This window comes from Salminus brasiliensis, chromosome 20 (genome assembly GCF_030463535.1).
Source record: "Salminus brasiliensis chromosome 20, fSalBra1.hap2, whole genome shotgun sequence".
Taxonomy (NCBI): domain Eukaryota; kingdom Metazoa; phylum Chordata; class Actinopteri; order Characiformes; family Bryconidae; genus Salminus; species Salminus brasiliensis.
In genome coordinates, this window is record NC_132897.1 from 24,436,368 (window position 1) to 24,453,914 (window position 17,547).

The 17,547-nt window shown below is 38.8% G+C and overlaps 1 pseudogene; it reads left to right on the forward strand.

Annotated features, from left to right (window-relative positions):
- Positions 1-12,196, forward strand: part of LOC140542389 (uncharacterized) — a 203,604-nt pseudogene extending 191,408 nt beyond the window's left edge.
- The last annotated feature ends 5,351 nt before the right edge of the window (positions 12,197-17,547 follow it).

The following is a 17,547-nucleotide window of genomic DNA, read 5'->3' on the forward strand; positions in this document are numbered from 1 at the left end:
AATTTAAGATTAACACTGCTGAGAAAGATTTAGGATTAACACTGCTGAGGTAAATTTATTTCTAACATTGCTGAGATAAATTTCAGATTAGCACTGCTGAGGTAAATTTAAGATTAGCACTATTGAAATAAATGTAATATATAGCACTGCTGAGAAATTTATGATTAGCACTGCTGAGATAAATTTATTATTAACACTGCTGAGATAAATTTAGGATTATGATTAGCACTATTGAGACATTTATTATTTGAACTGCTGAGATGGATTTAATATTAACACTGCTGAGATAAATGTAAGGTTAACACTGCTGTGGTAAATGTATGATTATCACTGCTGACATGAATTTAATATTAACACTGCTGAGAAATTTAATTTTAACACTGCTGAGGTAAATTTATGATCACTGTTGAGATAAATGTAATATTAACACTGTTGAGATTAATTTAATATTAACACTGCTTAAATAAATGTCATATTAACATTGCTGAGATAAAATTATGATTAGCACTGCTGAGATAAATTTAAGATTAACACTGCTGTGGTAAATGTATGATTAGCACTGCTGAGATAAATTTCATATTAATACTGCTTAAATAAATGTAAAATGAATACCTCTAAGGTACTTTTAAGATTAGCACTGGTGAGATAATTGTAATATTAAGTCTTCTGAGATAAATTTATGATAAGAACTGCTGAGATACATTTAATATTAACACTGCTGAGATAAATTTAAGATTAACACTGCTGAGAAAGATTTAGGATTAACACTGCTGAGGTAAATTTATTTCTAACATTGCTGAGATAAATTTCAGATTAGCACTGCTGAGGTAAATTTAAGATTAGCACTATTGAAATAAATGTAATATATAGCACTGCTGAGAAATTTATGATTAGCACTGCTGAGATAAATTTATTATTAACACTGCTGAGATAAATTTAGGATTATGATTAGCACTATTGAGACATTTATTATTTGAACTGCTGAGATGGATTTAATATTAACACTGCTGAGATAAATGTAAGGTTAACACTGCTGTGGTAAATGTATGATTATCACTGCTGACATGAATTTAATATTAACACTGCTGAGAAATTTAATTTTAACACTGCTGAGGTAAATTTATGATCACTGTTGAGATAAATGTCATATTAACACTGTTGAGATTAATTTAATATTAACATTGCTTAAATAAATGTCATATTAACATTGCTGAGATAAAATTAAGATTAGTTCTGCTGAGGTGAATTTCTGATTAGCATTGCTGAGATAAATTTATGATTAGCACTGCTGAGATAAATTTCATATTAATACTGCTTAAATAAATGTAAAATTAATACCTCTTTTAGCACTGGTGAGATAATTGTAATATTAAGTCTTCTGAGATAAATTTATGATAAGAACTGCTGAGATACATTTAATATTAACATTGCTGAGATAAATTTAAGATTAACACTGCTGAGAAATATTTAGGATTAACACTGCTGAGGTAAATTATTTCTAAAATTATAGAAATAATTTAAAGTAAATTATTTCTAAATTTAAGATTAGCACTATTGAAATAAATGTAATATATAGCACTGCTGAGATAAATTTATGATTAGCACTGCTGAGATGCATTTAATTTTAACACTGCTGTGGTAAATGTATGATTAGCACTGCTGAGATCAATTTAAGATTAGCCCTGCTGAGATAAATTTAAGATTAGCACTGCTGAGGTAAATGTAAGATTAGCACTGCAGAGATCATTTTATTATTAACACTGCTGAGGTAAATGTAAGATTAACACTGCTGAGGTAAATTGAACATTAACATTGCTGAGATAAATTTAAGATTAATCCTGCTGAGGTAAATTTAAGATTAACACTGCTGAGTGGAGGGTGGAAAAGGGGTAAATTTAAGATTAGCACTGCTGAGATTAATTTAATATTAACACTGCTTAAATAAATGTCATATTAACATTGCTGAGATAAAATTAAGATTAGCTCTGCTGAGGTGAATTTCTGATTAGCACTGCTGAGGTGAATTTAATATTAACACTGCTTAAATAAATGTAAGATTAATACCGCTAAGGTACATTTAAGATGGTGAGATGCATTTAATATTAACATTGCTGTGATAAATTTATGATTAGCACTGCTGAGAAAGTTATGATCACTGCTCAGATAAATTTAATATTAACACTGCTGAGATTAATTTATGATTAGCACTGCTAAGGTAAACTTATGATTAGCACTGCTGAGGTAAATTTATGATCACTGCTCAGATGAATTTAATATTAACACTGCTGAGATAAATTTCTGATTGGCACTGCTGAGATGAATTTATTTTTATTAACACAATTGAGATAAAATTATGATTAGCATTGCTGAGAAAATTAATAATTAAATTAATATTAACATGGCTGAGAAATTTCAGATAAATTTAGGATTAGCACTGCTGAGGTAAATTTCTGATCAACACTGCTGAGATAAATATAAGATTAGCACTGCTGAGAAAGTTATGATCACTGCTCAGATGAATTTAATATTAACACTACTGAGATCAACTTATGATTAGCACTGCTGGGATAAATTTAATATGAACACTGCTGAGATAATTTAATATTTAGCACTATTGAGAAATTTAACATTAACACTGCTGAGATAAATGCATGATTAGCACTTACTGAGAAATGTAATAATACTGCTGAGACAAATTTATTATTAACACTGCTGAGATCAATTTCTCAGCAGTGCTAATCCTACATTTCTCTCAGCAGATCAAATAATATATGTATCTCAATAGTGCTAATCATAATCCTAAAGGTATCTCAGCAGTGTTAATATTAAATTGATCTCAGCAGTGCTAATCCTAAATTTCTCAGCAGTGTTAATAGTAAATTTCTCATCAGTTCAAATAATAAACGTATCTCAATAGTGCTAATCATAATCATAAATTTAGGATTAGCACTATTGAGATAAATTTATTATTTGAACTGCTGAGATTAATGTAAAATCAACACTGCTGAGATTAATGTAAGATTATTAACACTGCTGAGATTAATGTAAGATTATTAACACTGCTGGGTCAGGACTGGTTAGGACAATGACGAGTGAACATTCGCGGTGCGATGCAAGACTTTATTAAACCAAACAGGGGAAACAAGAATGCAGCAATAACAAGAAAGAATGAATAAACCAAACAAACGAGACAAACTAACATGAGCTAAACCTGAAAGCCACCTGAGGCTGGTTGGGAGTCAGGGTGTCAGGCGAGATAGTGAGATGTGTATATAATATAAAAGTCCTGGACCTTGAAGCCTGTGGACCTGACAAAGCACTGCTGAGATATATTTAATATTAATACTGCTGAGATATATTTAATATTAACACTGCTGAGATAAATGTAATATTAACACTGCTGAGAAAAAAAATAATATTAACACTACTGAGATAAATTTAATATTAATATTGCTGAGATATATTTAATATTAACACTGCTGAGATATATTTAATATTAACACTACTGAGATATATTTAATATTAACACTGCTGAGATAAATGTAATATTAACACTGCTGAGATAATTTTAATATTAACACTGCTGAGATAAATGTAATATTAACACTGCTGAGATAAATGTAATATTAACACTACTGAGATAAATGTAATATTAACACTGCTGAGATAAATGTAATATTAACACTGCTGAGATAATTTTAATATTAACACTGCTGAGATAAACGTAAGATTAAAGTCATTTTTCTGGAACGATCTTCTGCAGGAGGTCTATGAACTGATTAGCTTCCAGCAGATGGAGATGAAGCTCCAGCAAGCGGAACTGAGTTTCCGGTCTGAAGCAGACAGGACTTATTTAGTGAAGGTAAAGGGAGCAGTGGGAGACAGTGGGAGTAGAAGTTCTGATTTACAGCTCTGTAGTTTTTAAAGCGGGTTTTTTTCTGCTTCACTGTTTAATCATCTCATTTTAGCTCCACTTTTTAGCTCTTCACCTCTCTCCTTCTCTTGAGTTTGTGTGAATTATTGTTTATTATTGTAAGTCCATTGTTAATCCTCCTCCTTCTACTAATAATAACAATAATAATAAAAGTGGAAATAAATAAGTATGAATTGCAGTTTGAAATCTAGAGGTGAAACATTAAGATGAAATATAATATAATATTTTTAATATAATAAAGTGCTGCTACTACTTTTTTGCTATAATTTTTACAGGGATAAGGACAGATATTTGAAAGAGATTTACATTGTAAACAGGTCTGTATGTGTTATGATCTATATTTATAATATATTTTATTTGAGATTTCAGAATCTTAAATTTTGGAGCATCACTGTAAAGATTTGATTGCATTTATCAACAAGGGCATTGGTGCGGTCAGAATATTGGATGATCATCACCCAACCTCATCCCCAACTGAAAGATTAAAGTTTCCCCAGCTCATCCCAGAAGTAATGGGCACCGTTTACCATTCACTGGCCACTGAATGTTATTAGTTGCACTTGTTTCTGAACCAATTTTCCATGTTTTCAACTCACACTAATCGTACAGGATACTTTACATAATAAAGTATGCAGAGAAACAGGAGGACTACAATCTGTAATTCTAGAACTGCAAAGTTCTCCTACAGTGGGGAAAAAAAGTATTTAGTCAGTCACCAATTGTGCAAGTTCTCCTACTTAAAAAAATGAGAGAGGCCTGTAATTGACATCATAGGTAGACCTCAACTATGAGAGACAAAATGAGAAAAAAAATTCTGAAAATCACATCACATAAAGAATTTATTAGACCCAGGGAATTGAAGTACACTGAGATGCTGGAGCTGTCGTCTCGCAGCTTACACGCGATCACTCAGGTTTGTTGACGGTGGAGCAGATGGGTGCTCCCGTGTCCGTGTTACCTTCTGGCTCTCTCCTTTTAATTAGGCTGTAATAGTCAGACCTGCCGGAGTCGTCAGACACAATCTGATACTGACCAGCATTCTCTGCTCTCCGAATTAACCCTCTCTCTTTACCCTCTCTGAGTAAATGGCCACCCGGCCCGACCTGCTGGAAGATTGCCCGTTAAGGTCCCCTCTACCTTCGTCAAACCAGCTGCCACCTACCGGTCCAACCAGCAGGCCCCCGACCCACCACCACCCATAGCAGACCAGCAGCTCACACGCCTACCACTGCTACCTGTTTAGCGACCATGTTAAAAACATTTTTAACTATCTGTTGTATCTGGTTTGGAAATTTTATTATTAATGTTTAAATAGTTCTGGCCAGAGGAGGATGGGTCCCCCTTGTGAGTCTTGGTTCCTCCCAAGGTTTCTTCCTCCAGCTCTGAGGGAGTTTTTCCTTGCCACTGTCGCCGTTGGCTTGCTCATTGGGGGTCTTTGATTCGTTATTTCTTCTTTGTCTCTCTTTTATTAATCACTATTTATGTAAAGCTGCTTTGTGACGACAGCAGTTGTAAAAAGCGCAATACAAATAAATCTGACTTGACTCTTCTGCATTTTCTCTTTCATTAGTCCAACCAAGCCCGATTTTCCTCCACACATTGCAGGTGCGGCGTCTATGGTTAATCCAACCAATTTTTGCCAGGGCAATGCATTTTTACTTAAGGACTTCTCTGCTCTTCAGTGACAGAGAGGTCCGACTTCACGCCTCTAATGAAAATGGATAGCTGCGCTGTATCCGTGCTGTCTGTGCTTTCATCAAGCGCTAATGAAAAGGTGATGTACTTGCGCGTCTCTGCGGCCAGCTGTGTTGCCAGGTTTCCTGCAAGTTTCCTAATTCTCTGGTCGGGACACAGCTGCTCACAGACCTTCAGCATACACTGCTTCAAAAATGCACCCTCTGAAAAAGACTTAGATGCGCGAGCGATTTCTTCAGCTACAATAAAGCCAGCTTTCACAGCTGCGTTGTTTTGGGCCGTAGCTCTTGTGAACATATTCTGCTGCGATCGCAGTTTGCCTTTTAATTCTTGTACAATTTGTTGCTTTTCTTGAAGGCTAACTTTGGCATACTTAGCTCCGTGTTTGGGATCAAAGTGCAGACGTAAATTGTACTCCTTGACAACTGCCACCGCCTCATAACACAAAAGACATACCGTTTTTTTCTCCTTGAAGCACAAACATGTATTCGCCTTCCCATCTCTCTTGAAACTGTCTTCCATCTGCATCAATTTTTCTTTTCCTGGACATTTTGGGATCAATATTTGTAGCTATTTCTTAATTCCACTTGTTGAAAAAAATCACATCAAAAAGGATACACTGTAATCTAGTGGTGGAATGCTGTGTCTTGGCGGGCAACAGAGGAAAACAACTCAACACACTTTTAATCAACAATTATAGGACTTCAGTGGTTTCAGTGGTTAAAAATGTTTGAATGTTGTTTTCTGGTCTTTCAGGCAGGAATAATCTTTAATTAGCAGAAGAAATTGTTACATAAATGAATATGATGTATTGTGTCGAGAATGATGCACAATCAGGATTGTGGTGTGAATCTGAAGTGCTGCTTCAAAAATGGCACTTCCAAGTTTTTGCTTTCCCTTTTTGGCGAAATTGATACACGGATTGGACCATGTATCAAAAGGGCCGATGGTAGCAACAGCGAACAAACACTGGTTGGCGCCAGGTTTTTCAACGTTTGCAGAAAAGTTTTGCAAATCCTGAGTCATTTGTATGAACATAACATAGGGAAAATGACACGACAGCTCAATCGGCACATCCTACTCCAAATTTTCCATTTGAACACATTATGATTGACTTCATTGAGCTAACACCATGCCAAAATTACTGGTATTGTCTGATAATCATTGACATGTTCAGCAAATGTCCAGAGTGCTTTCCATGTAGAAAACAAGACACACTCGCAGTAGCAAAATGCTTGCTTAGGGAAGTAATTACTAGAGTACTTCCTTTGGAGTTCCAGTAAAAATTTCATCAGACAATGGCAAGCACTTTTAGAACAAACTGATCCAACATCTTTCTGGTGCTTTGAAAATTGATTTGAAAACATTGCGCTTATCATCCGCAGTCGGCTGGTGCATGGGAACGTCTGAACCAGACCATCAAATAATTCAAACCGCCAAACAGGACTGAGCCCAATGGAAATATTATGTGGTTTTCCTAACCTTTCTCTTTACAGGCCAGTTGAATGCTCTCTACAGCAGGTCGATGATCACATGATTGATTATATGAGTGCACTGTGCAAAACTCTTCAGTCTATTCATTCACAGGTGAAAGAGGTGTTGCCAGTGAGTGCTGAGGGTCCTCTACACTCTGTGAAAGTCGGTGACGGGGTGGTAGTGAAAGCCTATCGAAGGAAGGCTCATGGATCCACTGCTCACATTGCAAGAGAGAGACTGTTCCAGACAGCTTTGTGTCTAAAACTGAAGATCCAGGTGATCAGATGACGTGCTAGTAACCTCTCCCTGTTATGCCCAACGTCTCCTATGTAGTGCAAAACTCCACTAGGCAGAAGACGGTTGTTTCCATGCCATGGAAACCAACGCTGGCCCGGAGTAGTTGCCCAGAAGCAGATGCTTGTCGACAAGTTTGCTGTTGTTTCCACTGTTTTCGGTCTAGTGTGTTAAAATTTTCTTTAGGGAAACAGACAGGACTTTGACCTTTGTGTTACACTTGTTCTTACTTATACTTCGTGCTCTCTTATCTTTATGAACAATTGTATTAGATTTTATGACATGTAGAGGTAATTGGAATCGTGGACATTGATCTAAATTCAGATCAACTAATTCTGAACAGTTAGAATCTTTGTTTGACATTTTATGTTTAAAGGGAGGAAATGTGGTTTTGAGATCATAGTAGTACATAGTCAGATGATTATTATCTCTCACATATACCATATGTATTTCATTTCATCATCATTCTCTTAGTAAATTATATCCAGGCTAACATACTACTAGACTTACGCACTTAATCAAAACTTTCGGGTGGACTTTTACTGCTCCATATGAAGGAGACCACAAATCAGTTACTCCCCTTCAGCCGGAGTGGAACAAACTAGCTACTCCTCCGATCCCAAGTGTAGACCTTATCTGTTTTCTCTATGCTGGCCACAGTGAGTTATTGTTCAAGTGACCTCGAGGTCGAGGTTGCATACCAACTCGTTTGGGTATCTCCAGGTGTGAGGGGCTTCTAAAAAACATATTTGAGCTTCCTTCCTCTTCATTAATTATGCACGTATGTTAACGCCCTTTTGTTTATTCATATCACAGTTAGGTGTAACCAATGCGCTTCAATAACTTCTTTGTCTTCTGTGAATCAATGGAAAGTGACAACACCCCTTTGGGAAGATATATGACCATCTCTTCATTTCATTTAGACGGGCTGGAGCACGGTCGAGGAGAAGAACCAGGCTGAACCAGCAGACGGAGTCAAATAAAGTTCATTTTATTATTTTTTTCGGTGGTTAATAGGAATGAGAATTATATCAGTGGTATATTAATTTAATTTTGAAAATATCAAATTGACATTTGCGTTGTATGAAAGGTGTAGTTGTATTAAACGACAGAAACATAGTAGGAGATTAAACTAGACGCTAGGTGGCAGCATGGAGTCAGGAGTCAAATGCTTCAACAGCACTGTACTGTGTTAATACTCTGAAAAGCTTCTCAGTGAGCATCTCTACACCAAAGCTGCTCAAGTACTTCAAGTACATCGCTGCGCTAATGGCGCCCCCTGTGGAGAGTCTTAAGCTCGCGGGAGCCATTACAGCACAGTGTGTAATAAAAACTGAATCCAAATTTCTAAAGAATTTAATTTTTAAAGCATAAAGGAAAATGATATCACTCTCCAGTGTAAATTAGACCTTCCAGCAGTAAATATTCACTCAGCTTCTAGTTAAAGAAATATTTGAAGGAAACAGTGGCGTAGGGTTCAGTTAAACTGCTCACACCACCCAACCTAACCCCTCATATGAGTCGTGTTTTATGTTAAATTAAATATAGGAAATGTTACACAAGGAACGACAACAAATATTTACCATCTCACCCTTAATGTCACGATAAGTGCCGGGAAGCGAGTCTTTATACAAGGAAGCTGTTACTGACATATAATGATTGCTAGATGGCGATTCTTCCACGCATCATTCAGTTGGGTGTAGAGACTCTCGATATGCCCGGTGAGTTTAAACTGTTCACTGGATGTACAAAAATAAAATTATTATAATTAAAAATATATTAAATAATCATATACATAAGAATAATCAGTGTAATTACAAATTACAAAAGTATATTTAAGTATTAAATAATTGTTTACTGTTGTCTACAGAATATTGTTTCTGAAAGATGACAATGCCCCCTACTGTTACCATAAAGCTATAACTGTCAGGCCCTCGTTATCGTGCCCTCCCCCGGGGCGATCCCGAGCCGCTGCCCACAGGCCCAAATAGGGACTTCCTGATCGTGTCTGTTTATTTGTGTTGATTCATTGTTCATGTGTTTCACCTGGGACTGGGTGTACTAAAGGAGTGTAGTTCCCTTTGTTCTTTGCCGTGAATTGACTCGACTGGAATCTCTGTGACGCTCTGGGATTCATCACGCGTTACGGCCGTGTTCAGCTCAGCTCTAGTTTTGCAGTCCATGTTTAGGAGAGATTCTCCATCTGACTCGGAGGCAAGCGAGGTACGTTCGCTTCCTGCTCAGGTTCCAAGGCGACCTACATTTTAGGCAGTACTCTGCAGGTTCAGGTTAGGTCTGCCCTGCTTTCTAGTCTGGCAGCTGGCTCTCCAGCTACCCCTGTGTGTTTACGATATCATAGTCTGTTTCGAGAGGCAAGCGTGTTACATTCGCTTCCTGCTCAGGTTCCAAGGCGACCTACGTTTTAGTACTCTGCAGGTTCAGGTTAGGTCGGCCTTGCTTGCTGGTCTAGCGGCTAGTTCCCCAGCTACCTTCGTTTGTACACAGAGCTCAGCTCTGTCCTTAGTTTTGTATCTCCCCTCTCTGCCCAAGCGAGGCTTGTGGCTTTGTGTTTATCTCCCCTTTAGTTCTCCCCTCGTTTCACTCTCGTTCAGCTCCCTGCTCCTCCCAGTCCCGGGTTTGTTTTGTTCGCCATCTGATTTGTGGTGTTTTGGTTCTGTTCATGGTTTTGCCCATGTTGCTGCACTTTGCTGTTCATATCTCTTTGTTTTGTATTTGGTTAATAAAGTATCATGCTTTGATTTCAATCTCTGCGAGTGTTCATCCCTTCAGGTCTGGCCGTACACGCCATGACAATAACATTAACAGGTGAATGTCATTCTTTATTTTAGCTTATTTATTTAGATTTTCATTTGTTGTATTTAATAATTAATTTATAATAATTTATTTAAGAAAGATGAGAGAGGCCTGTAATTTTCATCATAGGTACACTTCAACTATAATCCAGGAAATCGCATTGTAGGATGTGTAAAGAATTTATTTGTAAATTTTGGTGGAAAATAAGTATTTGGTCAATAACAAAGGTTCAACTCAAAACTTTGTAACATAACCTTTGTTGGCAATGACAGGTCAAACGTTTCCTGTCTTCACCAGGTTTGCACACACTGTAGCTGGTATATTCAGCATGATTAAAAAGCCACATGTATCCAGGATGTACTTGGATTACCTGGATGTCATGCAAGCTAGCAGACCAAGAAGCATCCTGGTCAATAAGACACACAGATCTTCCATTAACTTCTGTTATTAGACTGTACTATTACACTGCATAGTGTTAGAAGGGTGAGCTGAACTGTATTGATTACTTAAGTGCTGATTTAACACTGGGAACTTTACTGTGCGTGTAGTCTTTGGCACCGTCAATGATCAGAGACTAATCACATTCCTTTAACAGACGCCCTGGAGAGCCCAAACCTCACCCTAAACACCTCAAACTCGTCTCACCTGGGGAAGCAGTCCAGTACAGCTGTGACCACTGCAACATCTTATACAAATCACACAGGAGCAACTCCATCAGCATCACTGTGGGTAAGAGCACAGAGAATGGCTTTATAATAAGCTCATCTGACTGCAGTACTAGTAGCAGCATTCTGTAATCATATGTGAGCAGCAGGGATTGCTACTGGCTGTCTAAAAACGTCCATAAAAAAAAGTGTGCCACTACCGGATTCACACCTGGCCAGTTTTGTGCTTAGCATGTGCTGCTCTGTTTAGAGAACCGGTATGGACTATATGAAGTTATAAGAACCAATAAAAATTAAAGAGAATATTATATTATACTAATTAGCGCTAAATCAAGAATTCTGTGATTTACACTATATGGACAAAAGTATTTGGACACCTGCTCATTCATTGTTTCTTCTAAATGAAGGATATATAAAAAAGTATTTATCCTGCTTTTGTTGGAGTAACTGTCTCTACTGTTCAGGGAAGAAGGCTTTCTACTGGAGTTTGGAGGAGCATTGCTGTGAGGATTTGATTGCATTCAGTGACAAGAGCGTTAGTGAGGTCAGGATGTTGGATGATCACCACCCCACGACCTCAACTATTAGATGGAGCACCACCATAATTCAGCTCAATGCTGGGTGGTTTTATACCCCTCTAACCCACGCCTGACATCAGGCATGGCGCAAGAAGGTTCATGTTTACTATCTGCTCCATAAAAAGTGTCCTATTCTAATGGCAGTACTTTTCTACAAGCACTAGACAAGCTGTGTGCTGTTTGCACATCTGTGTCAGTAATGGGTGCACCTTAAAGATGCTGAATTCAGTCATTAGAAGATGTATCAACAAACATTTGGACATTGGCCATTATCTATTTTTAGTAGAGCAACTTAACTGGTATCTGTCTGGCTGTCATCAGCTCACAAACAGTAGCTTCCACAGAGAACTGCTGTATGTGTGAACAGCCACTGTGGGTGAGCTGCTGCAATCACAATGTGGCCTGTGTGAATGTTGTACCAGTTTACAGCTACTGATACCAGTTCCTCTTCTTTTCCAGTGAATTTGCTGCAGCCCAACATCTCCTTCAGTGCTTCACCAGTGTTTCACTGGTGGCTTGAAGGGCCTGAAGTGACCAGGAGCTACAGCTCCATCATCTGCTCCGTTCAACCGCAGTATCCAGGAGGCTCCTTCCACCTGGAGTTCAGTGGTGAATCCAGCATCACCAAAACTCAGTCAGCTGTTAACCACTCAACCACCTTCTCCTTCCCTGAGGCTGATTATGTCCACCAGGGAAACTACAGCTGTGTTTATGAAGTAACTGTCTTCACGCTCTTTTAGATCCTCCAACACGGAACTCTTGGCCGTCACTGTGAAAGTTACAGTAATAAGATGAGCTCATCGTTTTTCTGGACTAGTTCTCCTGAAGTGTAAATATTCTGACAGTAATTTCTCCCTCAGTATCGTTGGTTCCCATCATCAGTTTTTCAGCAGCAGCAGCAGCAGGACTGTTACTCGTATCAGTGCCGATCATTGTTTTCCTCAAAGGGAGAAATAAGCAAAAACTGCAGAAAGCTGAGAAGACGTATCATAGACACTGTGAGTACTTTCTGTTCAGAGGACAGTTTACTGAGGTACATTGAAACTCACAGAAGGTAAACAGAGAGTAGATACACATGCCCAAATGTTTGTGGACACCTGCTCATTCATTATTTCTTCTGAAATCAAGGTATTAAAAAGTATCTTATTTTCTTCTCTGCAGAACGAGCATGGATGTGAGGATTACCACCCCACCTCATCCCAAACTCCCCAACTCATCCCAAAACTAATGGATGAAGCATCATCCATTATATTTTGAATACATTTTACAAAATCTATAAGAAATCACAAAAAGAAACATTCTTCTTGCAGACTACTTTGTTGAGTTGTTGTGGGTCTCTATATTGAGAAGAAACAATGAGCAGGTGTCCCAATACTTTTGTCCATATAGTGTACCTAGGTACTGTGTAGAATGCCTTTTGGTAAAAATATACTGAAAAACTATAAAAAAAATAAAATAAAATAAAATAAAATAAAATAAATAAATAAATGAAAAAAAATGTAACCAGGCAAGGAACCATGTAAAATGGTGTCATGGTTTTATAAAGAGGCCTTTAAGATAACCCTTGTTTAAAGTGTAGAGAAATGTGCTGCTGTAAAAGATGGTTAACCACTGAAAATATGTATTTATTTATTTATTAATTTATCTCTCCACACAATTCTTCAGGTGCCAGAGCCCCGGCGGAAAATGAGGAGACTGAGGGGGAGGAGGATGATGATTATGAAAAAGCAGAAATCGCTCTTCAACAAAGAGAGGACTCTAATCTGGTGCATCCTGTTACACTTAGTAGTCTAATGCCTCTCTGGTTCGTCAGACTGGAATCTGATTGCTTAGTGGGATGAAATCTGCTAATTCACTCTTTTCCCAGTAAAGGGAGGGGATTTGGTTCTACTGGGAGGGACTTTGGATGTACGGAGAGGAGTTACGCTTGTACTGGTGGTAGTTTTGTTTGTACTCGCAAGACTTTTAATTGTACTGGGTAGAGTTCTGATTGTACTGGAAGGAATTCTGGTTGTCCTGGGAGGAGTTTGGGTTGTACTGGGAGGAATTCTGGTTGTACTGGGAGGAGTTGGGGTTGTACTGAACCAGGTGTAAGAGAATTAAAGAACTCTGGAATTAGAGAAGGGTGGAATTCTGGTGGCTTTTGCTTTGTGGGAGAAGACCAGACCATCCTCTGAAAAGTGAAGCTAGGACTGAGAGATGTGGCAGAGTTTAAGTAAAGTGACGGGGTGGTAGTGGGTTGTGGAAACTGTCATGAACATGTAAATAATAGGGAGATGCCATTCTCCCAACATTATGCTGAAGCTGCTGTTTTAAGGTAGAATTGCTACATAAGTTGTTTTTAAGCTTTTTCATATTTCTCATATTTTAACTGTATTGTGACTCAATTATTCTGTAGGAGAAAAAACACAGGATCAGGATCACCTGTTTGAGGAAGAAGATGGAGGTGAAGATGAAGATGATAATAATGAAAGTGGAGAAACAATTCTTCCAGAGAAAAAAAGATTCGGTGATGCTGATGTGGGAAAACCAGCATTGGAAAATCAGCAGCAGGTGAATGTTTATGTAAGCTGTGTAGATCATAGTCATTTGAGTCAGTACTGGTTATAATATTGGAAATGGACTTATTTTCCCATCTTTCAGGTTCCTGCCCACTTTGTAGTTCACATAACATTGACATTTTGTGGCTAAAATTGTGTCGTAAACCAGTTTTTCATTTGTGTGTTCTTATATGATCATCCTGTAGATGCCAAACACACACACGACTGCCCATGTGGAGATTGAGATGGATGATGAAGATTATTATGAGAACTCAGATGATTCAGAGTTCTCTGATGAGGACTACATTAATGTAAACTAGATAGTGGTGATGACGTACTCTGACCAGAAAAGTCAGGAGGCCTTCATACACATTCAGCCACTAAGCTCAGAGGAGCAGCAGAGTTGATTAGACCCTCTTCCTGTCCCTCTCCGGCTGAGTGCAGAAACCTTGAATGTTGCTGCTTCTTCCTACCCATCCAGCTCCTCTCCTGGAGACTGCTTTTATGACGCTATCTTTCTGGCTGTCCCAAAACCATCTCAACCAAAGGTGTTCCCCTGGATTCAGGTCTTGTGACGGGGAAGAACCAGTAGTGAAGAACAGAGAACCCATTGTCATGAAACCAATTTGAGAGACGTCTTGCTGGAGGTAGCCTTTAGAAGATGGGAAACTGTGGTCATGAAGGGATGCACATGGTCAACATGGGGATGCAACAACACATTCAAGAGAATATTGATTGGTATGAACGGCCCAAAGTCAACCAAAAAAACCTTCTCCACACCATTACACCTCCTCCACCAGCCTAGAATGTTCACACAAGGTAGGTTGGGTCTATGGATTCATCCTGTTTGTGCTAAATTCTGACCCTCCTATCTGTAGTGTTCCTCAGCAGAATTCCAGACTCCTCAGACTAGGCTACGTTACTCCAGTGGTGCAGTGTTGGTGAGCCTGTGCTGAGCCACTGCAGCCTCAGCTTTCTGTTCTTGGCTGACAGAAGAGGAACCTGACGTAATCTTCTGCTGTAGCTCCTCCAGCCACCTCACCTGAGACGCTGTTCTGCTCTCCACAGCTGTACAGAGTGATTCTCTGAGTCACTGTAGCCTTTCTGTCAGCTCCAACCAGTCTGACCATCCTCTGTTGACCCTCTCCTAGTAACAACGTGTTTCCGTCTGCTGAACTGGATGTGTTTTCTTTATTAAATCTCTGACTGTCTCAATTCCAGAAGAGGTGAGGAAAGCTTCTTCAAGCACCTGCTGAAACACTTTCTAGTGACAGATGTGAGTAACTAGGGCAGCGTCACTGCTCACACATTCAGACAGGGGGGACAGTGTGGAGGAGGCCGGCTGTGGTTTTCCTTCTGAGCTTTGTATGTGCTGCTATGTTGTTGATGCTCGGTGTAAAACATTAAGGAAAGGCCACACAAATACAAATCAGCTTGCCCTCCAGTTGGCTACCTGGAGAACTAGGGGCATGTCTGCAAGTGATTGCTGTGATTGTCTGAGTTCATCAACAGTCAAAATCAGTTCTGATCTGAATCAGCTCCAATATCCCTGTTCAGTGCTTGTTCAGTCTTGTCCTCTCCTTCTCACCTCCACTATAGAAAGGAAGCAGTAGGAAGGAAGGGTGAGAACAGGAGCAGCGAGTGGGTAAAATAAGAGTTTTTAAAGTCGGCACAGACAGCAGTTTAACCTTGTTCTATGGGGATGTTCTATAAGGTTCTATGTTGTGAGTTCTATAAGGTTTTAAGGGGAGGATCTATGGGGTAAGTTCTATGGGGAGGTTCTATGGAATAAGTTCTATGGGGAGGTTCTATAAGGGGAGGTTCTATGGGGTAAGTCATCTCTTTGAATGTCCTCAATGTTAAGGGCATAAAAAAGGAATGAATGGCGGAATGTTCAGAGACGATGTCACAATGGGCAGCTCTCCCACACACAGCTGAGAGAACGGGAGCGGTGCCCTTTATCTCCACTGCTCTCCAGCCCTGTCTGTGCATGGAGGAGCTTCTGGACCAAGCATCAAGTGGACAAAAGTTTGTGGACAGAGATCTATTAGCCAGACATTTTGAATGAGCTAATGTACCAACTATATGCCATAGCAACACCTTAGCAACAAACACAGCAACATTACTGAGCCACAATCACTCTCTAGTTAACGATGAATAAATGTATTGATGGTAAACTCTGTATATTATAATTAGCTTAACGATGATCTTAATTACCCATGTTGATCAGTAGTGTTGTGTTTATGAGCTCTGAGCTCCACTCACATCTTTCTCCTTCTTCTCCTCCATTTCCAGTCTAACTGAAGAGGTGACGTCTGTCTCTCACGCTCTTCACGCTGAAAAAAGCACTGGAACATAGTGATGTCACAGTCAACCTGCCCCGCCCCTTAGTTACCGTTGCTAACCAGCTCCATCAGAATTCTTTATTCGCCAAGGACCAGTGCAAGGAATTTCAAGTAATGAATAAAGGACATCATTATTATTACTGTTGTTGTTGTTCATTTATAATTAACAATAATGGCAATATAAATATATTCAAATATTTAAAACTGTAAACATAACCGTTATTATTAATAGTAAAATAAATGATATAAATGAATTAATACAGTGTAATACCTGTAACTGTCAGGCCCTTGGCACGCGCTCAGCAGCCGGCTTCCCTCATTAAGCGGATCAAGGTCAGCTGGGACTGGAGCTTCTTAAGCCGTGGCTTTGTTTTCTCTCGTTGTCGTGAATCAGCTCTGTTACAGACCTCTGTAGCACTGCGCTCTACGCTCTGCTCAAAGAGGAAGTGGACCGATCCTGTCGTTGCCTGTTTGGTCTTATGTCTGTTATCCTTGTTGCTCTGTCTGCTCTGCTGATCTAAGCCCTGATGCCTCTCTGTTTCACTGAAGTCTTTCTTCTCTGTTTTTCCTTCATTATTTTGGTTTGTTGGTTTTTCTGCTTCCAGGTTTCTGTTCATTGTTTTTTCAACACCTCACTTGTGTTCTTTCTCCTGGCCCGAGCTCCGTCTAGAGTTTTGCTTTTGTTTGATGTGTTTCTCGTTTTCCTGAATACTGCTCAGCTTCCTCCCAGTCCCAGCTGTGTTACTGTGTCCAGTTTGAGTTGTGAGGTTTTGATTTTGTTTCTGGTTCTGTGCATTAGATTGCTGTTCCCCCGGTTGTGCTTTGCTTTGTTGTGTCTGTTTACTTTTGCCCAGGTTACATTAAAGTCCTGCATCGTCCATCCCTGCAAGTGTTTCCTTGTGTTCACTGCCACGTCTGACCAGGTATGACAGTAACTAATAAATAATTTATTATCATTATTATTTATTTATTATTCTTCTTCTTATTATTATTATTATTGAAAACAACTGTATCATGAAAACATCACATCTGTAATACATAAAGGAAATTATTGTGGTTGTCATTATTTATTAACAATAATAACAATGGTAATATTTACATATTTAATGTGCTAAAATGCCTTAAGATGAGACGATTAGCCTCGTTAATAAGTGAGGAAATTATCGTTGGCTTCTTCTCAGTCTATGACTGGAGCTGCTGCTGCAG